Here is a 15592-nt window from a genome sequence, read left to right on the forward strand (position 1 = left end):
GGATTTCAGCTTGACGAGCTTTTTCTTCTTCTTCTAGTCTTCTTGCTTCTTCTTCAGCTTCCTTGGCCAATCTCTCTTCCTCCAGCCTTCTGGCTTCAGCTTCTCTGGCAAGTCTCTCCTGGAGTCTTGCCTCAGCATCTCTGATGTAGCCATTTCTGACTTGTTCAGATATGCTCTTCAGTCTAAAAGACTCAGAGGTCATCCAGCCATTGACTCTGTTCCAGTGTGTCCTTACAGATTTAGGATCATCACTGATTTCAGAGTTAGTGGTCAGAGACTTGACCTTTTGTACTGAAGCTTCTGCTACCTGCATGATGGCTTCCTCAAGGGTAGGTGTAGAAAGTTCAGGTTCATGTTCAGGTTCAGAGGTATGAGGTGGAGAGTTTGGAGGGCTGAGATTTAATGTTTGAGGTTCAGATTCTGATTCAGGTTGAGGTTCAGATTCTGCTTCTGGTTGAGGTTCAGATCTTTGGGGTGAAGCGTAAAGAGGGTTTAAGTCTAAAGGTTCAGTTTCTGGTTCTGGTGCAGCGGAGATGTTTGGTGGGGTGATATCAGAGGTGTGGGGGTCAGAGGGTTGAGTTACAGAAGGTATGGTGGTTGTTTGTTGTGGTGGAGGTGAAGTTGCTTCAGATTGTGTTTGTGTTTGTTGTTGTGAAGCAAGTTTATGAGCATAAATTGTGGCTATGGTTGGGGAATCAGGGTCAGAATATTCTGGGTCAGAAGAGATAGAAACATATGGGGGTGATTCTGGTTCTGAGGATGATGAAGAGGAAGTGCTTTGGTGAGTTTGTTTAGGTTCAGAGGGAGGTATGAATGTACGGGCTACATTTAGAACTGGTGAAGGTTGGGAGGTTCTGGTGGTTGAAGGTGGGATTTCAGAGGTAGTAAAAATAGGTTGTGAAGAGAGAGGGTTAGAAGAAGCCATCAGAGGATTAGTGGTAACAAAAGGAACAGACGTACCAGTAGATATATTCAGAGGAGCTGAAGATCTGCTTCCAGAAGCTTCTCCAATTCTTGCCTTCTTTGCCGGAGGTGCTATCTTCTTCTCAGAGAGACCTCTCTTGTATCTGACGAAGTCTTCTTCTGAATCTAGACAATCGTCGAGGCTGAAGTCAGAGATGTCAACACCTTCATCCAGCAGACGATTAAGATAGATGGCAACCGCATCTCTGGGTTCGTTCTTGAAGAACCTGGCAAGGCCATGAGGCATCTTCCTCTGATCTTTCAAACAATCCCAGGATGTGTCCAGAGTGGGTCTGACTTGAATCTTCTTAATTATCCCCATACTCTTGAGATTTCTGGCATTCAGAGGCTTCCCAACATCTATTGCCAGATCGAGCATCAGCTTGGCCTTCTCCAGATGATCCACCAGCCCATTCTCAATGAAGACATCAGATAACAATCTTCCCAGAGGGATGTAGGATCTGGGCTTCATATTGTTTCTGGTTTCTCTGACAGAATCTCTCAGATATCTGAATAGAAGCGCAGGAAGGCAAATCTTCACTCCCTTCTGAATACAATACAGAATGCATTTCTGGTCTGCATTGATGTAGTCAGAGGAGTTAGAGGCTGGTCGGTGGTGAATGGTTCCCAGAATAATCTTCAGCCACACTCTGAGGTTCTGGTGCAGCTCTTTGTTCTTTGAAGGATTTCCTTCAGTGTTGGGTTTGAAGATTGTTGGATTGATTACATCAGTAATGCGCTTTGACCTAGGAGGGATGTTGTAAATCCTTTTTCCTCCACTTCTTTCCATGTTCAACAGGGAGGCAATTGACCTTTCAGTAATAACAATCTTCACCCCCAGAACATAGGATACGATGAAGTGGTCATCTGCATCTGCAAATCTCCAGAACTCCTTGATGAGAAGAGGGTAAACAGGACCATAAAGCCTTTGGAAGTAGTTTTCCCATCCTTGTTTACGAAGCTCTTCAGTAAGATCAACGCCATTTCTCTTTAAGTTGTCGAAATCAACTAGCGATTCACACAACACGTCCAATCCTTCAAAAGGGGTTGAAAGGTTGATATGGCGTTCACGGTCAAGAACATGAGGTTCTTTGTAAACAGGGGTGATGGTGACGCCTGTAACCGTTGGTGTTGGAATGCTTGAGGTTTGAGCAGTAGAGCTTGATTCCATTTCTTGAGAGAAGTTAAAGACTTGTTGTTGTTGAGCGTCCATGGTGAAGGAGAAGAAGATTGATGAAGATGAAGAGCTTTCAGAGAATGCTTGAGAGAGGTTTAGGGTTTTAGAGTGAGTGAGAGTGATAAGTGTGTGAAATGTGAGAAAAGTGTTTATATACTCTAAGTAAAACACATGCAAAACGACACATTAAATTGCGTTAGCACAACGCTCAAGTAAGCACGCTTGGGGGGGAAAATGATTACAGCTAATTAATGAATGTCTAATCCCACAGTACGCACACTGCTCGAGGAGAACTCAAACGTCTGCCTCTTGAATTTCTTTTGACAGCTGTCTAGAAGTTCTAAGGTTAGACGCTCAGAGCTCCACGTGTTGATGTATCTGATCTTCAGGAATACCAAGGGGTTTGTTCCTGGAGATTTCTAACTCAGATATCTTCTTAACTGGTAGAAGTATCAGAGTCAGAGGCAAAAGTGCATTTGTTTTTATCAGAGTCTCATTTTACATTTTCAGATGCCATACTTTACTCAGGGCAATTTTTAATGTTCAGATGTTCTAAGATAAAAAGAAATCTATCTTCAGCTAGAGGCTTAGTAAAGATATCTGCCCATTGATGTTCAGTATCAATGAACTTCAATGTTACTATCCCTTTCTGAACATAGTCTCTGATAAAATGATGTTTTATTTCAATGTGTTTGGCTCTGGAATGTAGAATGGGATTCTTACTTAAACAAATAGCAGCAGTATTATCACAAAAGATAGGAATGTTACTCTCAAAGATTTGCAGATCTTCTAACTGATGCTTCATCCAGAGCATCTGAGTTGTGCACAGTGACGCTGAGATATATTTGCTTCTGCAGTTGATAGAGCAATTGTTGATTGTCTTTTGCTAGCCCAGGATATCAGATTGTTTCCCAGAAGCTGGCAATTTCCAGAAGTGCTTTTTCGTTCTATTCTATCTCCTGCATAATCTGCATCACAATAACCCGAGAGTCTATACTCTGATGTTTTCTCATACATCAGGCCCAGGTTAGGAGTTCCTTTCAGATACTTAAGAATTCTCTTAACTGCTGTTAAATGAGATTCTCTAGGATCTGATTGGAATCTGGCACAAAGACAGACACTAAAGAGAATATCAGGACGAGTAGCAGTCAGATAGAGAAGAGAGCCTATCATACCTCGATAGAGCTTCTGACAAACCTTGTTGCTTACCTCTTCCTTTTCAAGAATGCAAGTTGGGTGCATGGGAGTTTTTGCAGAGTTGCATTCAGTCATGTCAAACTTCTTCAGAACGTCTTTAATATATTTACTTTGATGGGCGTACGTGACTTCTGGAGTTTGATTAATTTGAATTCCCAGAAAGAACTTTAGTTCTTGCATTAAACTCATCTCAAATTCTGCCTGCATTAACTTAGAAAATTCTTGGCAAACAGAGATATTAGCAGAACCAAAAATAATATCATCAACATAAATCTGGCATATCATGAGATCATTATTAAGGTTTTTACAGAAGAGTGTAGAATCAACTTTCCCTCTGATAAAATTTTGTTCCAGAAGAAAATTGCTTAATCGTTCATACCAAGCTCTGGGAGCTTGTTTGAGTCCATATAAGGATTTCTTAAGTTTAAAAACATGTTCTGGAAAATTTGAATTTTCAAAGCCTGGAGGTTGATTGACATACACTTCTTCTGAAATATAACCATTAAGAAATGCACTCTTGACATCCATTTGATATAATTTGATAGAGTGATTAATAGCAAAAGATACAAGAAGACGAATAGATTCTAACCTCGCGACTGGAGCAAAGGTTTCATTATAGTCAATACCTTCTTGTTGACTATAACCTTGAGCTACCAATCGAGCTTTGTTTCTGATAACTTCTCCTTTCTCGTTCAGCTTGTTTCTGAAAACCCATCTGGTTCCAATGACATGAGTGCCTCTGGGTTTAGGATTGAGATCCCAGACATCATTCTTTGAGAATTGATCCAATTCTTCTTGCATAGCTGCCACCCAGTCGTTATCCTGAAGTGCTTCATCACAAGACGTAGGCTCAATCAGAGACACTAGTCCCAGAGGAGTATCTTCAGAAGTCCTGAAGGTGGATCTGGTTCTGACAGGTTCGTCGTTGTTTCCCAGAATCAAATCTTCAGATACATTGATACGACTTTTAACTTTCTTTGGGATTTCTGGAGATTTAATTTCTTCAGAGTTCTGAGTGACAGTTGCTTCTGGAGTTTTATCAGATTCTACAAGAGTGATTTCCAAATCTGCAAACTTTTCAACTAGCTTTGACTTTTCAGGGTCAAGCTTATCATCAAATCTGACATGAATTGATTCTTCCACAATTTTGGTTTCTGTGTTGTATACTCTGTAGCCTTTAGAGCGTTCTGAGTATCCTAACATAATACCTTTCTGTGCTTTGGAATCAAACTTGTTCAGATGTTCTTTAGTATTTAATATAAAGCAAGAACATCCAAAAGGATGAAAATATGAAATGTTTGGTTTTCTTCCTTTACACAGTTCATAGGGAGTCTTTTCTAGAATAGGTCTTACAGAGATTCTATTCTGAATGTAACACGCTGTATTTACAGCTTCTGCCCAAAAGTGCTTTGCTACATTAGTTTCATTGATCATGGTTCTGGCCATCTCTTGGAGTGTCCTATTCTTCCTCTCTACAACTCCATTTTGTTGTGGAGTTCTAGGGCAGGAGAAATCATGGGATATTCCATTAGAATCAAATAATTCTTCAAAATCTTTGTTTTCAAATTCTCCACCATGATCACTTCTGACTCTAATAATTTTAGAGTCAAATTCTTTTTGCACTTTGGAACAGAAACTGGTGAATACAGAGTGAGACTCACTCTTGTGCTTTAGGAATTTTACCCATGTCCAGCGACTGTAATCATCAACAATGACTAGTCCATACTTCTTTCCATTAACTGATGCTGTTTTCACAGGACCAAATAAGTCAATGTGAAGAAGTTCCAGAGGCTTAGAGGTAGAAACAACATTTTTCTTTTTAAAAGATGTTTTTGAAAATTTTCCTTTCTGACAAGCTTCACACAGAGCATCTGAAGAAAACTTCAGTTTAGGTAGGCCTCTGACTAACTCGAGTTTAGTTAGCTGAGAAAGTTTCCTCATGCTAATGTGGCCCAAGCGTCTATGCCATACCCATTGCTCTTCGTGAACTGACATTAGACATTTAACATTTTGATCTTTTAAATCAAAAAGATTTATTTTGTAAATGTTGTTTTTCCTCTTGCCTGTGAAAAGGACAGAGCCATCGTTCTGATTAATGGCTTTACATGTTTTTTGATTGAAGATTACATCATAACCGTTATCACTTAATTGACTTATGGATAATAAGTTATGCATTAATCCTTCTACATAAAGAACATCAGATATAGAGGGAAGAGTACCATTACCAATAGTTCCGGAGCCTCTGATCCTTCCTTTCTGATCTCCTCCGAAGCCTACAAATCCAGCATCTTTAAGTTCCAGGCTTTGGAACATAGACTTTCTTCCTGTCATGTGTCGCGAGCATCCAGAGTCCAGGTACCATGACTGGTGTCTGAACTTTGCTGCATAGGATATCTGCAACATACACAATCTTATCTTTTGGTACCCAGAATCTCTTGGGTCCTTTCAGATTAGTTTTCCCGGAGTTTCTTATAACTTTGGGTTTTCTAGCATTTTTAAATTTTTGTTCTTGTGTGTGTGTGTAATGATATGAAAAGGGAGACTTAAGTTGGTTACTGGTAGAAGTTTTATCTTCCTTAGGATCATACCCAATTCCCTTTTTATTGTTCTGACTAACTCCATAAATCATGGATGCCATAATACTCCTATCTATCCCATTTTTCAGAAATTCTTGAAAGGCTTCTTCGTATTTATAAATTATTTTATTTGAAGTTTGTGGTGCTTGAGACAACGCTTCTTCTAATTCTAAGCTTTTTCTTTTTGCTTCATCTCTTTCTAATGTTAAAGATTTGATTGTATCTTCTCGTGCTAGAATTGTCATCTCAAGTTCACTACATTCTTCAAATTTTGCTTTAAGACAGCCTTTAATGTTTTTAAACTTTTGTTTTAATTTCTGATATGAGCTAAGAGTTTCTGACAAACAAGATTCTAGATCAGATCGAGAAAGTTCAGAAAATACCTCTTCAGATTCTTCATCTGAGCTACTCCTGGATGTGGTGGCCATAAGTGCCACGTTGGCCTGTTCATCAGAGTCAGATTCTGATGATCCAGATTCACTATTATCCCAGGTAGCCATCAGTCCTTTCTTTGTCCTGAAGGTATTCTTCTTGAAGCTTTCTTTTCTAGGGTTGTCTTTCTTTAGCTTGGGGCATTCATTCCTGTAATGACCTGTTTCTTTACATTCATAACAGGTAATATCTTTGTTAGATTTACCTTTTGAAGTTGATTCAGATCGATCCCCTCTGGGTCTTGGTCTTCTGAAGTTGTTGTTCCTCTTTTTCCAGAGTTGCTTAACTCTTCTGGTTAGTAGGGACAACTCTTCTTCATCATCAGAGTCTTCTGGTTCAGAGTCGTCAGTGTCTTCAGTTTCTGCCTGGAGAGCTTTGGTTCTGTCAGGTTTCCGTCTTTCAGATCTGGACTTTAGCGCTACGGACTTGTTCCTTTTCTGAGGCTCATCTTCCTCTAGTTCTATCTCATGGCTTCTGAGAGAACTGACAAGTTCTTCAAGGCTGATATTGTTCAGATCCTTTGACAGCTTCAGAGCAGTAACCATAGGTCTCCATTTCTTTGGCAGACTTCTGACTATCTTCTTAACATGATCTGCAGTTGTGTATCCTTTGTCTAGCACCTTGAGACCTGCAATAAGAGTTTGGAATCTAGAAAACATAGCCTCTATAGCTTCGTCATCTTCCATTTTGAAGGCTTCATATTTCTGGATAAGCGCCAGAGCCTTCGTCTCTTTGACTTGGGAGTTTCCTTCATGAGTCATCTTCAGAGAGTCAAGTATATCTTTGGCTGTCTCTCTGTTGGTGATCTTTTCATATTCGTTGTATGATATAGCATTTAGAAGTATTGTTCTGGCCTTGTGGTGATTTTTGAAGATACGTTTCTGATCTTCTGACATCTTATTTCTGGGAACTTCAGCTCCATTTTCTGAGACTGGAGGTGTGTATCCATCTGTGACAATGTCCCAGAGGTCAGCGTCATAACCAAGAAAGAAACTTTCGATTCTATCTTTCCAGTAGTCAAATTTCTCTCCATCAAAAACAGGAGGCTTAGCATTGTAACTATCTCTTTCATTTGAGTGGGCCATGGTTTTTCTCGTACTGGATCTCTCTACACTGTTAAGTGTTTGATTAGAAAATCAATAACAGAGCCGGAGCTCTGATACCAATTGAAGGTGAGAAAAACAAGAAAGGGGGGTTTGAATTGTTTGGAAAAATAAGCGCTTTTTCAAAGTGAAAACCACACAATGATTTTATACTGGTTCGCTTATAACACAAAGCTACTCCAGTCCACCCGGCCAAGGTGATTTCGCCTTCAACAAGGACTTAATCCACTAATCTTGAAAGATTACAAACAACGTCTAAGAGAAAAATCTCTTAGTCCTCTCAAGTATACAGACTACACAGAGTCACTTGAGGAAATCACCAAACAAATAGATGAAAGATTTATGTAATCTAGAATACTTCTAAGAAAGCAAATATTACAGTATTAAGAACAAGAGTTTTCACGTTATAAGCAAAAGCTTCGTGAAGATCTTAGAGAGCAAGAGTGTTTTTCTTGAGCGTTGATGTTTCAGTATAATTTTGGCTTGTTGGCTTGCTAATACTTGTGTGGTACTGAATGTTGATTTGCAGTCCTTTATATATAGAAGTGAGGTAGTAAATGAAACTGGTGGATATTAAAATGAATTTACGCCATCACTTAAATAGCTTCTGCAGGATAACTTTCTCTCCTTGAAATGACTACTTACCACAAGTAGTATCTTCTTTATTGAAAACGGAGATTAACGTCTCTTTCTTAACTAGGAAAACCATTTGCAAATCTTTACTTGACTTTAACGTTACTCTTTCATGATTAGCAATCCATGCTCAGAGTATTTGTGTTTCTGGAGAATCTTCGAATCTTGCTTCTGATGTTGAGTTCAGATAGTTTCTTCAGATAGCGCTGATAACTTCTGGAATCTAGAGATAGTATTGTTTAGAGTCAGAACTTCTAGAGCTTACTTCTTGTTCAGATGCATCTGATACTTGTTGTTTTACTCAGAGTTAGACTTTCTTGAACTTGTTTTCACTTCAGATGCTTCTGATCATTTGATAGTTTGTATCTGATCTGGTTTTGTATCTGATGACATCATCAGATTTCTTCCTTCTTTCTTTAGAATCCTGCACACTTAGAAACTTTTCGTTAGGGTGCCATTTTTGGTTTCATCCTTTGTTATCATCAAAATCAAGGAATCTGTTGTAGAACAATTTTTGTTCTTACAAATACAAATAAGAGAGTGTTCATGTATCTTTACTCTCTTTTTTAATCAATTATGCTTATTTAAATATCTATTTACAATATATTAAATCAAAAGGATTTAATCTCACGTTAACATTTCAACTTCATTTGTGTCACATGACATCACCAATATTTCTACATAACATCTCTCAATTCATCTTCACTTCTCAATAAATTAAACCACAAATGTCGCGGGTTCAAATTCAGATGAAGGCAAAAATACTTTTACCTAGCATTTAAATATCAACTTTGATATATATTAGTTTTATAAAACTTATAAAACACTTGATATATCTTTTTAAGTATATTTTCTAAAATTACAAAAATAAAAGATATGTCTAAATTCAATTATCATAAAATATTTTTTGTTTTCTCCCACAAATATAAATAAATATCAAAACTAGAGATAGATACCAAAAACATATCAGAACCAAAATAAAAATAAAAACTATAAATGATATTTGTAAGAGTTATTTAAATTTACAAAATAAAATTCAAAGATATATACAAAACTACACGTCTATAATATTAACATAAAAGGGGCAAATCATTAATAGTAACAGTAAGATAAGGTACGTAAGAATGACTAAAAATGAAAGTAAAACAAGAAAAATAATTGTGATGTAGAAAGAAAAGAATAGAAATTTAAGTTTTACAAGCATACTAAAGAAAATAGAAAAGAAAGAAAGAAGATGCGTTAGAAGAATATCATAATAAATATACATATATAATCCCTCGTTTAGAAGAATATCATAATATATATACATATATAACCCCTCGTTACTTTTGCAAAAGCATTTTATATAATCCCTCGTTACTTTTGCAAAAGCATTTCATTTTACAAAATCAATGGCCTTCAATGGAGGACCTACTGCGCTTCTAAAGTTTAGTGTCTATGCGCCCCCCTATGCGAATCGCTTGGAGCACGATAGTCATATCAACTGGCTAGCTGTAGCCTTGGGATTTGGATTTTCCGTATGCATTGTTGCAGCAATGTTCATGGTTGGATTTTGGTTGCGCTTTCGGTTGAAGAAGAAGAAGGAAGAGGAAGAGAATGCAGAATTTGATCCAATGGCCTCTCCACCAAGCCAGAGGATCGTCTGGGTTCCGGGTAGGATGGTAAACATTTCGGCCGTATGAATTATGATATGTATTTTTTTATGAATTATTATGAATGATCAGATGATGTATACATGATATATATTTTTTTATGAATTATGATATATATTTTTATATGAATTGTAAAAAGAATAGTATATTGATCATTTTTATATATTTTTTTAATTGTTGTGATTTGATTTTTTTTTACATTTAAATAATTTAGTAGTTGAAATTGATACTTTTAAATGAATATATGAAGTGCATGTTCCAACTCATCTCTTTATATATAGTGCCCTGGCAGAATTATAATTTTCGGGTATCATTCACATCATCGATCTAAGCAATGATTATTATCGGGTAACCTTTACTCACGAGGAAGACCATATCAATGTGCTTGCTAATGGGCCTTGGTTTATTTATGATCACTAAGTCAGAGTCAAAGAATGGAGCCTTGATTTTCATCCAGAAAGTGACACCATAGATCATGTAGCAGTTTGGATAAGGATTTCGGGGTTGTCGATTGAATAATATTATACAAAGGTTTTGTCATTCATTGGAAATAGGATAGGCAAGACAATAAAAGTGGATAAGAACACTATGATGCATGAATAAGGGAAGTACGTGTGGCTATGTGTCGAGGTAGACTTATCCAATTCATTGATGGTAATGTTCACCATTAAGGATAGGAAGTATCATGTGGAGTATGAAGGTTTACACCTGTTGTGTATCAAGTGTGGGAGATTTGGTCACTGTAAAGAAAGGTGTCCAGAGAAACATGAACAACAAGAGAATGGAAATATTTAAGATGCAGGAAATAATACGAAGGGAAATAGAGATGAAGTAGAGGATCCTTGGACAGTGGTTCATAAGGCAAGGTGAACTCGTAAGCAAGGAGGGAATACTTGGAAAAATTCATAAAGTCTGGTGACCGAAGATCAGTGAGGAGGAAAAGGGACGGGAGATCACGGTGGATCCATGAATGGTAAGAGTCAAGTGAAAGTGAATGAGGGTGTGGGAGTCACTGGATCAGAGTTTGATAGACTTAATGGTATCATTGATGAGGAAAAAATTCAATCAAATGGAAATCAAGAGACAATGATTAATATTAATATTGAGGAAGAAGCAGGTAAGTAGAAAGATCCTAAAGCAACTATTTCATTGGTCGAAAAATGAAACAATAATAATGTGACAAAAGGTTGTGGGATGAGTAATGAAAATAAAGATGCTAAGAACCTAGGCGATAAAATCATGATGGAAGGAATTAAAGGATCAGACGTGGAAGGCACTAACTTTAAGAGCCTGGATGATACGAGTATGAACATGGTTGAAGAAACTCCATAATAGTAGAGCTTTTCAAGGTTTTCCATTTTCTTTTGATGTGATCATGATAAATAGACAAAATGACATTTTGGTGTGGAACTGCAAGTGAGCAGTGGGTACAAGCTTCTTTAGATATTGCAACCAATATGTGAACACTAATAAGCCGCAAATGATTGTTATTGTTGAAACTAGATGTGAACCTGCTAAACTTGAAAGAGCTTTCCAAAGACCATGGTTTAATGGCTTCCTTACTACTGACAACCAAGGCTATGCAGGAGGCGTCATTGTAGATTGGATAGAAGAGGTGATGAAAGTCACACTGATTACAAAAAAAATCCAATTCATGCACATTTACATGAAAATGTGGGAAGACTTGAAGAGAATTAGCCATAACATGAATGATCATTTTCTTGTGGATGGTGATTTTAATGATATCATGCATGAGGATAAAAAAAATAGGAGGAGCTCCCATTGGGTACAGCAGATGTAACAAGTTCAGGAAAATAATTGAGCATTGTAGATTGATGGATATATGAGTTGTGGGACCTAAGTTCACATGGAGAGGGCCAATTTTTAATGGTGGGCAGAGGATTTATGAATGTTTAAATAGAACTCTATGTACTGATAAATTGAGGCTTTTCTATCCTGATGTATATGTGAAAGTGCTTTCAAGACTTAACTTCTCATATTACCATCCTTTACTTATTAGAATGCCTGGGAATGTGCGAAAGGTGAATAATCCCAGCTTCAGGTTTGAGAGTGCTTAACTTACAAAAGAAGATTACTATAACATGCTCACGATGAATTGGAAAGACAATAAAGAAATACACATAAACTTAGAGAACCTCAAACAAGGTGTCAAGATTTGGAGGCTTCATTCTTTCAAGCAAGTCATCAGACAAAAGAATGAGATTTTGAGGCGTCTTGAAGGTATTCAATGGCATATACAGGCTGAGAATAAAGTTGGAGGCCTTAGAAGACTTGAGATGAAACTTCAAAATGAGATGAGTGAGATTCTTGAACAAGAAGAATTCTTGTGGTTCCAAAGGTCTAGGGCAAAGTGGCTCATCGATGGGGATCGTAACACTAAGTATTATTATATAAAAACAATGCAACATAAGAGGAGAAATACAATTGTCATGATCAAATATGACGAGGGGCAGTAGGTTGATGAGAAATTCAGTTGAAGCAATTGTTCATTAATCACTACAAGAACCTGTTTGCTTTGCAGGACACCAACTTTACTTGGGAGCAAAGTAAACTCACTCACCCTCAAGTTGAGAACGATATTATGGAGAAGCTTGGTAATGATGTGACTGATGATGACGTTAAACGTGCAGTTTCCTGTATGAATCCTTGAAAGGACCCTAGGCCTGATGATTTTCCAGCAGGTTTCTACCAAAAACCATGGAATGTTGTGGGAAGAAATGTGTGTGAATTCATCAAGAAAACTTTCCAAAATCCTAGTGAGTTATCCTTGATAAACCAGAAAGACATTTGCCTTATTACTAAGGTTAATCAGCTTGAGCATGTGAATTACTTCAGGTCAATATATTTGTGTAACATGCTCTATAAGATTGTGAGTAAAATTATTATGGAGAGACTCAAGAGCATCATCCCTAAACTTGTCTCGCCCTTTCAATATGGATTTGTCGCAGGTCGGAACATTCATGAGAATATAACTGTTGCTCAGGAGATATTGCATTGTATGAATAACTTGATAGGGAGGAAGGGATACTTTATGATCAAAGCGGATCAGTCAAAGGCTTATGCTAAACTTAGTTGGGGCTTCATTTGGAGAACTATGGTTGAAATTAAAGTGCCTATGAAGATTATCAATATTATCATGCATGGTGTGACTAGTCTGGAGACTAACATCAAGTGGAATGGAACAAATTCTAAGTATTTTTGGGCAAGCAGAGGCATTAGAAAAGGTGATCCAATATCTCCTTACCTATTTGTGTTTATGCCTATACAAGCTCTCACATCTTATATCTTAAGTTGTGGATGAAGGTAGCCGGAAAACTATTCGCAATGGTAGGAGATGACCTATGGTTTCTCGTCTTATGTTCGCTGATGACCTCCTTTTATTTGGTGAAGTCAATCTTGCTCAAATGAGTTATATAATGAGAATTTTGAACAAATTATGTAGTATGTATGGATAGCAAATAAACAAAGATAAAACCATAATGTTATATTCCAAGAATGTTCCTAGGAGCATGCGTGATAAGCTTGGAAGGATGTCGGGTTTTGGTGAAATAGTCGCACTTGGTAAATATTTGGGTGTTCCTCTTACTAGAAAGGCCCCATGGAAATAGGATTTTCACTACATTATCGACCAAGTGAATACTAAGCTTTCTTTGTGGAAGGGGAGTTAACTTGCTTTTGCATGGAGAGTGACTCTTGAAAAGATGTTAATGAGTTTATCCCAACATTTCCTATGATGACATCTACCATCCCGAAGTTGTGTATTGATGAAATTCATAAGATCCAAAGGAGGTTCATCTGGGGGGATAATAGCAGTAGCAGAAAACACCATGCCATCAAATGAGATGTTGTTACTAGCTCGAAGAGCGATGATGGACTAGGGCTGCGCAAGCTGGACATTATGAATAAGGCTTGCATTTTAAAACTTGGTTGGAAGATCCAAAATAATAATGGGAGTTCTAGTGTGATATTGTTTGGGGTAAATACGACATAAATGATAACAACAAAGATATTTTGATGAAGCCCACATACTCAAGCCTCTAGAAAAGTATTGCAAAAGTTTGGCCGAGAATGGATAAATACAATATGTGGAGTGTTGGAGAGCACATTGATGTGAATGCATGGAATGATGTTTGGATTGCACCGAATATTTGCATTTTTGACCTTCAAATTGTTATCCCTATGCACATGCGTAATGCTAAATTGGCGGATATTGCTCATGAAGATGCTGGTTGGAATTCAGAGGATCTGAATAATTCACTTCCAATGAATATGCTCCAACAAATTGATGTTATTGTGCCTCCTTCTTTCGATGTAGGACCACATGTGAGGATTTGACTTGGACACGATGGAAAACAATTCAGTGTGGGAACTATGTACAAGTTTCTTGATGATTGTGGAGGAAGAAGAAGTAATATGCCATGGGAAGATATTTGGAAAACTTAAGCAACGGAAAAAGTTTAATTCTTTGTTTGGATTCTTCAACATGATAGATTGATCACTAATACTCGAAAGCATTACATGGGACATCGAAGTGCAATGTGTTCCTATTGTAATAACATTGAAGAAGACACACACCATATTCTTCGGGATTGCTTGGAGTTCGAGAAAGGAACCAATAGTGGCATTATCATCGTGTGAAGCAGAATACATAGCTGCTTCTCTTTGTGCATGTCAAGCAACGTGGATGGTGAATATGGTCGAAGAGATAACTGTGAAGAGTCATGGAACAATTACCATGAAGATCGATAACATGTCAACTATCAATCTGGCGAAGAATCCGATAGCACGTGGTCGAAGCAAGCACATCGAAATGAGGTTCCATTATCTTCGAGAGCAGGTATCAGATGGAAAGATGAATGTGGAACACTGCAGAAATGAGAATCAGCTTGCAAACATCACGACGAAGGGAGTACAGGTTGAAATGTTCAGAAGACTAAGAACTATGATGAATGTAGATAGCTTAGACAAAATGAATTAGGTGATGTGTTGAATTATAATTCTTTATGTCGAAGCATGTTGCTCGACAGGAACAAGGAAGTGTCGAACCACCTAGTGTGTTAAGTTGTGTTAGTGTGTCGAAGTGTCGAAGCATGTTGCTTCACACAAAATTTTGACTTATGCCTATATTAGTAGTGTTAGCTATTTTGGGCTTTTATAGTTTTTGGTTTTGACTTGAGGTCCAAGTTAACCTAAATCTATAAATAAAGGGAGTAACCCTTATTTTTGTAATGAGGTGAATAGAGCATTCATAACATTGTATTCACGGTATTTTGCAGTTGCAAAGTGAATAAGAAGTTTTCCACAGTTTGTGGGCAGAGAGAAACTCTGCAGAATTTAAATTCTTTTTTTCCTTCATCGTTCTTTACTTTCTTTCTTTCTTCATTGTTCTTCTCATTTCATTGCTATTGTGTGGGTAATAACAATCTTGTTCATCAAGATTGATTGAAATTCTTCATAGGTTTTGGGGGATTTCCAACCGTTTCTCTTTTTCTTTTGTTAAATTTTGAATTATTTTAATTACATCTTTTTCTCTCATATAAAAATTTATTTTAGAAAATAATAAATGGTCAGTTTTTATTTATTTGTAAAATCAAGCATTTTAATATTGATATATTGTCTAGATGTTGATTATTTATTAATTTTTTATAGTAAACAATTAAAGATAATTTTAACAAAAACTATAATTAATACTATTTTAAACTGTGAAAGTAACAGTTAAAACAAAATTTCTTCAAATAAAATAAAACCAAAAAAATAAAATTTCTTCAAAAAAAAATTACCCTAAAGATCAGAGATAGTAGTATATAGCTAAGTATCCCTTTTTCTCTGTTAATGACA

This window comes from Lathyrus oleraceus, chromosome 2 (genome assembly GCF_024323335.1).
Source record: "Lathyrus oleraceus cultivar Zhongwan6 chromosome 2, CAAS_Psat_ZW6_1.0, whole genome shotgun sequence".
Lineage (NCBI taxonomy): Eukaryota > Viridiplantae > Streptophyta > Magnoliopsida > Fabales > Fabaceae > Lathyrus > Lathyrus oleraceus.